Source organism: Euleptes europaea, chromosome 12 (genome assembly GCF_029931775.1).
Source record: "Euleptes europaea isolate rEulEur1 chromosome 12, rEulEur1.hap1, whole genome shotgun sequence".
In the NCBI taxonomy this organism is placed as follows: domain Eukaryota; kingdom Metazoa; phylum Chordata; class Lepidosauria; order Squamata; family Sphaerodactylidae; genus Euleptes; species Euleptes europaea.
The window spans coordinates 51831468-51841422 of NC_079323.1; positions in this window are offsets into that span (position 1 = coordinate 51831468).

A 9955-nucleotide genomic window follows, 5' to 3' on the forward strand; every position below is an offset into this window, starting at 1 on the left:
AGTCTTGTTTTCTGATCCATGCCAACCAACCAGGAGAACCGGGAAGAAGAGTAACCCCCCACCAATTTTGTTCTGTTTACAGTGTTCAACTTTCTCTCCTTTAAGAAACCTCAATGCTTTATGCTTACTACAATGTGTGTACTGTCTTTGGTTATTAATGGTAGCCTACAGAAGGCTGCTCCCTGATCTAACTTGCTCAAACACCACTTGTCTCTATCATATGAATATCTGCCTGCTTTGTAAAAAACTTAATAGCAACCAGGTACTCTCTCCTTGGGAAACAAGGGGAAGAGGAACAAAAAGTCTTAATGCTCTATTTTAGCTTTGCAACACTCCTCTCAGCAGCAGCTGCTGGGTACTGTATGGATGCCTGCTAGCCCCTTTTGACTAGATTTCTCCCTGCAAGGGCCCCTTCTAGCAGAAGAGCTGACTGCATTCAGCTCTCTCCACCCCAATGATTTTTTTTTATTGTTTGCCTTGCTGTAAGGTGCAATGCTAGCGCAAAGCACCTCCCAAGCCATCAATGTGTCTAAGTAATATTGTTAAGTATGCAAGCCTCTGCTCCTGAGCACCAGCAACTACTGCTGGAACTCCCTGCTGTATGCTCCTCCTTTGTTCCTCTATGCCTCCTCCAGGCAGGAGACTCCTGGTTATCAACAATCCTGCTGCAGCCAGCCTGCGGGCAAGGTGCCCCAAAGGTCGCCAAAGGAGGGAGGATAGTCAACAATGGGCTTGCGAGAATGCACAGGGAAGGGAACAACGAAGAAATCTTTCCTTGCTAACAGGGCATGATTAAAAACTGGATCTCTGCTTTAAAACCAAGTGTCTCCCCCTCCCATATAGCCAGGGTAGCAGTCAGTTTCTGTGTAACCCTCGTATCTATGCATTGCTGTAACTGGTTCAAATGGGACCCTGCGCTGATATTAATATCCAGGGCTCTCTCTTGTGCCAACCTCCTGGACAGACCTGGACATGCCCCAAAGAAAACATCTAAGATCCAGCAGCCACCGCTTTGATTGCTCTCGCCAAGGAGGGAGACGGGTAATTTCATATGTGTATTCTTCAATGTGTACAATACAGGCTGCAAGGGACTGCCCCTTGGAGCCACTCTGTTTTGCCTAGTTTAAGTCTGTGAATCTTCCATATGTTTTAATATCACTGTGTAGTAACCTTTCAAGCATAAGGCCCTAGTCCCCTACAACTAGAGACATGCACTTTCCGTGTGAATTTTCTTTGAGGTTAAGTCTTTATTTTTTCCAAATAAAATCATTTTCTTGCAAAGCATATGATCAAGAATGAAAGTGAGATGTGCAGTGCCCGAGCCAACCTGCCTCGAGAAGAAGAGCCAGTTCCAGCCGGCTGAAAGCAACCATTAAGATTTTGTTTAACCCTTCCCTGACTGTGGAACTTTGAGCTCTTTTGAGACTCCAGGGGGGGTGATGTTTTGGTTTGTTCTTTCCTTTTCCAAGGCACCTTCAGCAAATCACCGGCGGTCTATCTCACTATTTTAGTTTCATAGTTTAGAAATGTAATTTGAGTTTAGTAAGAGCATTGCTTTATTTGCTGTTTATCTGTATTGAATGTATTGAAGATTGAACCAGCTGCATTGAGCCATCCAATGTAGTTGTTTTAAATATGCTTGCAAATTCAAGAATTCATATTCCTCTCTAAAGAGTACTGAGTTCCATAGGCAGTCCCCTTTTAACCTGGCCTGGTTTTAGATTAGCAAATGGTTCCCAAACTCCTTTGGCCATTGCAACCTGGTTTCTTTTTAGATCTACAATCAAGACCTCAAGAAGAAAATTGTGTCGCCATATCAGACGGAGTCTTCAACGGCGACAAGGGGGGGAACTGTTAGCATACGGGCCTGCCCCCCCCTCCCGGACGGGATCTGGCAACCCGCTGTGCTGACACTGGACTACTCCGCTGGCCGCGCGCCCGCCCCAAACGCTATGGGACGGCTGCTGCACGCTCCGTCATCACGGACTCGGCTGCTCCTGCGAGCGCCGTGCAGCTAGCAGTTAGGAAGCAGATGCAGGGGCAGCCTCCGGTGAACCAGAGGGAAGCCATGTTCCTGTATAGGCTCTATTCCAGCTGCAGCCATGTCAAGAGAAGCAGAATGTCAGGAAATCAGTGTCAAGCACCCCCCCTTGCAACATCCACCGCTTAATCGATCATCAGCAGCCATCCAGATATCCTGATGACTCATTCCTCCACCTCAGCAGCAGCGACCCCAGGACATTTGCACAGATCGCACCCATTGTTCCTGAATGCTAATCTCGTCAGCAGAGAAGTTCCAGTTGCAAAAGCCATTGGAATTAGAATAGATTTCCAAATTCTCACTACCCTGCCCCGGTAGCCACAGCTTAATCCTTTTGTCCCCTTTTGTCACCTGGGAACCTAAAAGGGGTGCAACCCCTCTCCCCGCCCCCAGAAAAACAGTATAACTGGGGTGCTCTGAGCCCATTCGCTCTCTCTCCCTTGGGCCTTCCCCTCCACACTGCCTGGCACTCTGCCAGAGGGGGTGTTCATGCTTGGACACCTAGCCCCCCCCCCCGTCCCCTTTTTATCCCCCAAAGCTGCATGGAATTCAGGACGGACAACTAATATGCAAGAGAGGTGCAGTATATTTCCTCCTCTGCCTGCCACATGGCAAAAGTCTCTATTCCTCTCTTTGATTCCTAGACTCTGTATGTTGTGTGACGTGTATGTGTAGTTTTGTATGTTATGTGTGAACATATAATCTGAGTAAATTACTTTTAACCTAATTCCATTGCTTCTGCCTCTTTACTGGTCATGGTATGGACTCTGGTAGACAAAGGTTGCATCTCAGCTCAAGTTATGCCCATTGCCGGTTATTGATTCGCTAATTTCTCCATATAACAATTCATAACCGGGCATTTTGGCTAACACCTAGCTTGGATTACAGTGAGAACCTCAGTGGCAACATTCTTGCTATCACTAATTAATATTATGGTCAGACTTTCACAAGGAGGCAAGCATATCAAAACTTTGTCAGCACGCTCAGTAGATAACATATAGAGGGGGGAAAGGATTATGAAAATATAACAATTGGCTTTCATTTACTATGAAAGAATCCCTTTACTAAACCTATATTTAGTGCTATATTTAACCTTGAAAGACCACTTTAAAATTTGCAACATGCAAGAAGGTTGCCCCACTTTTAATTCATCTTGTCCTTGCTCAGGATCTCTCGGTCAAAGTAAATTTCTTTCTGCTTTTTGAAATGCATCACTCAGGCAGATCACAGAGGTTGCTGCAGGGAGGCTGATTTAGGTGGAGTCCTCCTCAGCACTTAGGTGCTCCCTGATCAGACTCCTGATAGCAACAAAGATCACTTTCCTATGAGAAAGAAGAGTATGAAGTTAAAATTGTTGAAAATATAAAGAAATCCTGATTCAAATCTAAACGACAAAGATAGCAGTGCAGTGCATATATATATTGTAGTTGGTGCTCTGCTGATGTGAGCCACACTTACAGTGATTTCAGGTGGTAGCTTTATTAGCTGGTAGTAGCAGAACAAAATTCAAGTCCAGCAACCCTTCAGAGAATGACAACATTTTTCAGGGTATCGGCTTTCATGAACCAAAGCTCACTTAGTCAGATACAAATGAAAATGAAGATCAGTTTGCCTTTACATTGGGGTCAGAAGCTGGGGGGGGGGGGGTGTTATCAAAAGACAGGATCCAGGGATGCCATGGAACCAGTTTGATTAAAGCAAGGCAATATGCCTAGAGGTGGGAAATGCAGGAAATTAACAACTGTAATCTGTAGAGTGCTGTGAAGATCTTTGTCCAGAAGAAAAAAAAAATATATTCTTCCTTCACTCCTTCATCACTAGAATAAAATCAGTTACATAAACTGAAGTGGTGTTCAGCCTTTTTTTTTTTTTTTACACTGTTAATTATTGAGATCCCTACCTTTCCCCCTATCAGGCCCATGGGGATAAAGCATCCCCAAAAAATGAAGAAAAAAAAGAAAGAATAAAAAGCAACATGGTCTGTGAAGGGATTAGTCTGTCTATCTGTTAAAGGCCTCTTGTAATAAAATTGTTAGTTGGAAAAAAAAACACTCTTGGGCAAAAACGGATGGCTGTTTTGTATTGCAATTCTCCCGCAAATGTAGCGAATCTCTGTTGTCATAATGCATGGTCGTCTCCCGCCTGTGGGTCCAACCCACTCCCGTTGCGAGACTTCCCCTGGTTTTCCAATCCCAGTTTTGTCCTGAAAGTAAATAAAGAATCACGGCAATTGAGAGTGATTTCTGGTGTGTATAGGGTATGGGTTGATTCCCCATCCTTCTGACACTTCCCCATTCCACTTCCCCTTCCACTCCTTCCATTTCCCTTTTGGGGAAACTCTGGCACATGTCTGCCATAGCCTGGAATGTCCATACATCTCTCAAGTGCTCATTCATTATTTAAAAGAATTTTTTTATTAACAGTATGTCAGTGTACCAATGAATTGGATTGGTGGGTGGTGCTTCAGTTTTTGAGAAAACACAGCAGTAACAAGAAACATGGAAGTGGAGCGGTGTGGCTGGGAAATTTGCCATTGCTCCCCTACACACTCACACATACCCCTCTGCTGCAGTAGCTGCTGCTACAAAGGGTGGGGCACAAAATGCAGGTAGGAAGGAGAGTAGGGTCTCCCTGTCAAGAACGAAGAGGCAGCCCTCCTCCAAAGTCTGCAGGAAGCCCTTGTTTTCTGAATTCAACAGTAGAACTAGCCCCACCTCTTTCTTAGGATAGAGAATTCTATAGATGAAAAGCTACTCAGAATCATAGCTAGGTTGGGATCTCACCTCAACTGCAATGCTAAATTGCCCTCAGTAGATTTGGTTTTTTTAAAACAAGTATTTAAACGTGTAATATGACCACTTCCATTTAAAGAATGAGAGAGTTTAGAACAGGGGCAAAAATGGAATTAAAAATCAATTGTAGCTGACGCCCTTCAAAGTGAAAGTGTTCCTACCCCAAATTTCCCTTGCTTCAGTTAGGCTATTCAAGAAAATAGTCACCCTTTTCATGCTTAAAAAATCCTGAGGTAGGGGTGGGAGATGGGGAATCTCCTTTTAGTTTTTATGATGGCAGGCTTGGGGGAGTCCAGGATCAACATAAAGAAGTTATTATCTATGGAAGTTCATCAGAAGTAGGCAAAAACGTCTGAATAATAAAAATTGTTGTCATTTAAGAACGTAAGAAAAGCCATGCTGGATCAGACCAAGGCCCATCACGTCCAGAAGTCAGTTCACCCAGTAGGGTGCTAAAATATAATTTTGACAGTTTTGTTGGTTATAAGAAAACCACTGATTCTCCATTTGCTTCTTTAATGTCCCTCCTGAAGACAGAGCAGCTCTGCCTAATAAGGTAAGATTGCTATGGCCCTGGAGCCAGTACTGAAAGGGCCCAGCTTCTATTTAATTTACATAAGCTTAATGTAGACAGGGGGTACAATATAGCACTAGTTCATACATAGACTAACAGTGTACTGTTGAAAGTAATATAACATAAGCATATGGTTACTGATTTCGCTGGAACCTAAATAACCTCATCTTCTTCTGCATTGTGCCCAGAGACACTGCTAGCTGTATCTCTAGAAATAAACTATAGGTTTATTTATTTGGAAAATGTCTCTCCAGGGAACCTGCCTTAGGTGACTTATAAAAAAATTAAAAAAAAAAAGTTACTAAAAGCAAGCATTGGAAAACACAGCCTAACCATGAAACACGATGAGGGGTAAAAGAGGACTTAGGCATTTTTCAGGATATCAATAGAATATAAACTGATGTTTAAAAAACTGATCAACTGATGTTGATAAAAAGCCTGGTTAAATGGAAATGTTTTTGTCCAGCATCTAAAATGAAGTTGTGTAGGTGCCAGGTGAGCCTCAAGGGGAACAGCATGCCCAGGTGAGGTGCATCAACTCAAAAAGCCCTGTCTCTGGTCACCAGTCAGCTTGATTTTTCAAAGGCATATTTTTTTTATCATAGAGATCTGAGGGATTCCTAGAGCATTGCATGACATGGTGACATCACTTCCAGGGCTCTACCGTTTGTCAACAAATTTGTCTTTTTTACCTGCCAGGCCTGCCTGTGTTTGTATAAAGTGCCAGCTGACTTATGGTGACCCCAGCAAATGGTTTTCAAGGCGAATGATTAAGCAGAGGTAGTTTGCCATTGCCTTCCTCTGCAGAGTCTTCCTTGGTGGTCTCCCATCCAAGTATGGACCCGGCTTAGCTTCCAAGAACTGACGAGGTTGGGTTATACTATGCCCAGGCCTATTTACTGACCTTTAATTTAACAAGTAAACGTTGGGATGTGACGTCACCCCATGGGTCAGGAATGACCCGGTGCTTTCACAGGGGACCTTTACCTTTTTAATTTCACAAGAATTTTTGCTTGACTCACAAAATTCTACCTAACTATCCACCAGACTTTGCTGGGTGATAGACTTGCAGAAAATCACTTTGGGAAGACACTGAATATTTGAAAAAAATTAGTGCGGTGATTTAGTGATCATATGATGATTATTGACTTGTCTACAAAGTGTATTAGGATCCATTTCTACAGACAATGGTGTGCCTTGTGTACATGCAACTAAGCAAGAGGTAGCAAATTTTAAGGCTTAAGCTTTGGCTGCATTCCACAGACCATTTCTTCTGAATTCTTTCAATTATATTAGTGGAGCTAAACAAACCTAATTACCTCCCCTCCTCAAAGGAACACAGATATGTTTCTTCACTATATTTATATACCACCTTTTGGCCATTGCACTCAAGCTGATTTACTATTCAAACTAATTGTTTACAATATAATACCCACAGTGGAAAAGGAAGAAAAGACAGGAAGAAGAAAACAAGCAAAAGCTGGTACACACTTTTAGAACTCTATAATGACCTACAGGTGGGTTAAATCAATGATAAATCAGATTTTTAAAAAGGCATTTCCAGAGTTTTTTAGCTTTCAGATAAAAGCTAGAGCTCTTGAATTATACATGAACATCTCTGTCTCAATAACACCGAATCAAAAAGAAAGGGATTTTTGATACTGTAAACACCTTAATACAATTTTCCAAGACATTATGTTCTAATGTCTTTAATGGCAGTCCTCATCCTTTCAATGTGCAGCTGTTTGTATTTTGTGAGAGTTTTTGCTGAGCAAAAGGAAAAGGAGTAGAACATCTCTTGTAAATTTTGGAAGGGACCTTGTTTCTAAGTGACAATGGGCGAAAATGCACGGTCACTTTATCCTCCTTTAATCCCTGTTTTAGCCAGGATCAAACGCACATTAGGCAAAATGCATGTGTGCGATCCTGGCTGAATCCTGGCTGAAACAGGGATTAAAGGAGGATAAAGTGTCCATGCGTTTTCGCCCTTTGACAACACAATATATCTGATCAAAAGCAAAACTACTTTCTCAAAGGAACAACTCAATTGCAGCCTTCATCATGGACAGTGGAGAGCTTTGTAGTTGGGAACAGGGTGATACTTTGTGTTCTTTGACTTAATGATTGAGGCATGTATTAACATTCTAAGAAAGAGAATATGAGCAAACAATCTTGTGGTGCCTCATTATTTATTCATACTTTGAATTTCTCACCAATGAGGACACCCTCCCAGCCTAACGTACCCCACAGGGTTGTTGTTCTGAGGATAAAATGGAGGTGTTTCATATAGAGGGCAATCACATAAAATATGTTCAATTGTATCCAAGGAATTTGAATTACAGGGGCAAGTCCGTTCATGAATTGGGATTTGATGGAACCTTCCATACAGTATCCTAGATGGGAAGGCATTGACCCTGGCAAGAGAGAAAGCTCTACGGAGAGTAGGTATATCCAAATTATAAAAATAATGGGGAATACTGTCTGTTTTATTCAAAAGGCACAACATTGCTGAGGAGCAGACAAAAGGTTGAGTAGGATGCAACCATTGTAACTCTATATCTAAAAGACGATGTTTGATTATTTTAAAAATGTGCGCCTCTGTAAATGGAACCAAGTCACCAAGAGAGACTCCGATTGATCTTATTTTAGTCAATATCAAGTTGTCCCAGGATGTATTATGAAGTTCTTTTAATAATAGAGATAAAAGAGAACCGTGCTCCGCTCTAAAATATAGTTTAAGCCAGTAACGAACAGTTAATAACCAGGCCTTGGTTTCGCACAGGTTTTGGCCTAGTTCAGAGATGATTGCGTAATAGGACACACAACGAGGGAAACCCAAAATCTGTCTAAAAAAATTGGCTTGGAGAGATTCTAAATCGCGATTAAAAGCATTTACCCAGATAGGGATACCATACAAGACCTGGGGTAAAATTTTAGAGTTAAACACCTTAATTGTGGCAGGGATGTGTTGGTTGCCCTTATAAAAGAAAAAGGACTTCAATTGACTCGCAGATATTTTCCCTAATTTAGTGATTCTACTTCTGTTAATGGTTAGAAAAACTGGTTACATCCCAAGTTTTACCTGTCTGATAAAGTTAAATGTCAATTTTTAATGAATGATTCAGTTCCAGAGGTTACTGTGGATGTCGCCAATTTTTTAGTAGAAGTGCTAAATGTCCAAAAACGTATAACCTCTGATATCTGATGTTACTAGCTATGATTTTATCTTATCGGTTTTAAGATTTTGTTCGTATCAATTGTAACAATTTATATGCCATTAAAGGTTTATGAATGAATGAATGAATGAATGAAGGATAAAATGGAGGACAGGAGAATTATATTGTAAACCAATTTGTGTCCTTACTTAAGTGGACTCTTACCCTGTCTCTATGGTGAGCTTTCTGTACCTTAGCAACTCCAACTCTTGGCTCTCCACAACTTAAAGGGGACACTCACCCTATTTCCTAAGCAAGCTTCCTAAGACTAAGGAACTCAAAATGACAGCTCTCCGCCATTCTAGAAAGGACCTAACAGGGATTTTAAAAGGACCGTACAGAATTTTCCGCTGGGGGGCGGGTCTCTCTCTATGTCTGCCCCATCTGAAAGAAGTGCTGTGATTCATTGATTCAGATGTACAGGGTATGACCGCATTCACTCCACTAATTCTGTTACCCCAGTTAGGCAGTCTCCATTTTAGTTGGGGGAATTAGGATTAAAAAAAGTAACATTGCACAAGGCCAGGGGACAAGATATTTTATACCAGCTTTTACAGGGATGAGCCCCTTTTGCAAAACTCTTATATAAAGAAGCGTTGGTTTCTAATGAAATGGAGTTTTATTTTAAAACCAACACAGTGTGAAACAGATTGCTGGACTAGGTCTGATCCAGCAAGTCTGATCCAGCAAGTTTCTACTAATTTTCTAATTGGACTTCTTGCAGGTTGGAGTTTCACACCTTTTTATGATAGCTGAAGGTGAAACAATGGATACATGATTGCTCTTGCAGAACATATTCAGTTTTAAATCAGCATTACCAGTGGTAAATTATCCTTTTCAGGTTTTCTAAACCATGTAAACCGACTGATATAATATATCACATGTTTTAATGTATTTGATTTTGTCTTCAAACTGTTTCTCATATATTTCCAGGGTAAGTGGCATCATGGGCTACAAAACAGGAATGCTTACACAATTGAGCACCCTCAGACTGCTACAACAGATTTGATCTGCGTATTCACTGACACAATACATTGAAATGTAGTAAACATCACTTTTTTGTTCATTGATTTCACCAGTGCTGTTGAAGGCTCTCTCCCCTTCTCCTTTGGTATATGCAACTGGTGAAGAAGGCTTAGGGCCAGTTTTCTCCTGCTCAGCAGCTGTGTCTCATATGTTGGATCCCTCCTTTCATCTAATGTGATCCAACGGTTTTGTGTGTGTGTTGTGATTGATGGCTTGGCAGCAATAAAGTTAAACCTTTATGAGTTACATATTTTATTAGGTTAGTGTCAATTTGATACTTCCCTGCTAAGGATAGCATTGGCAAATA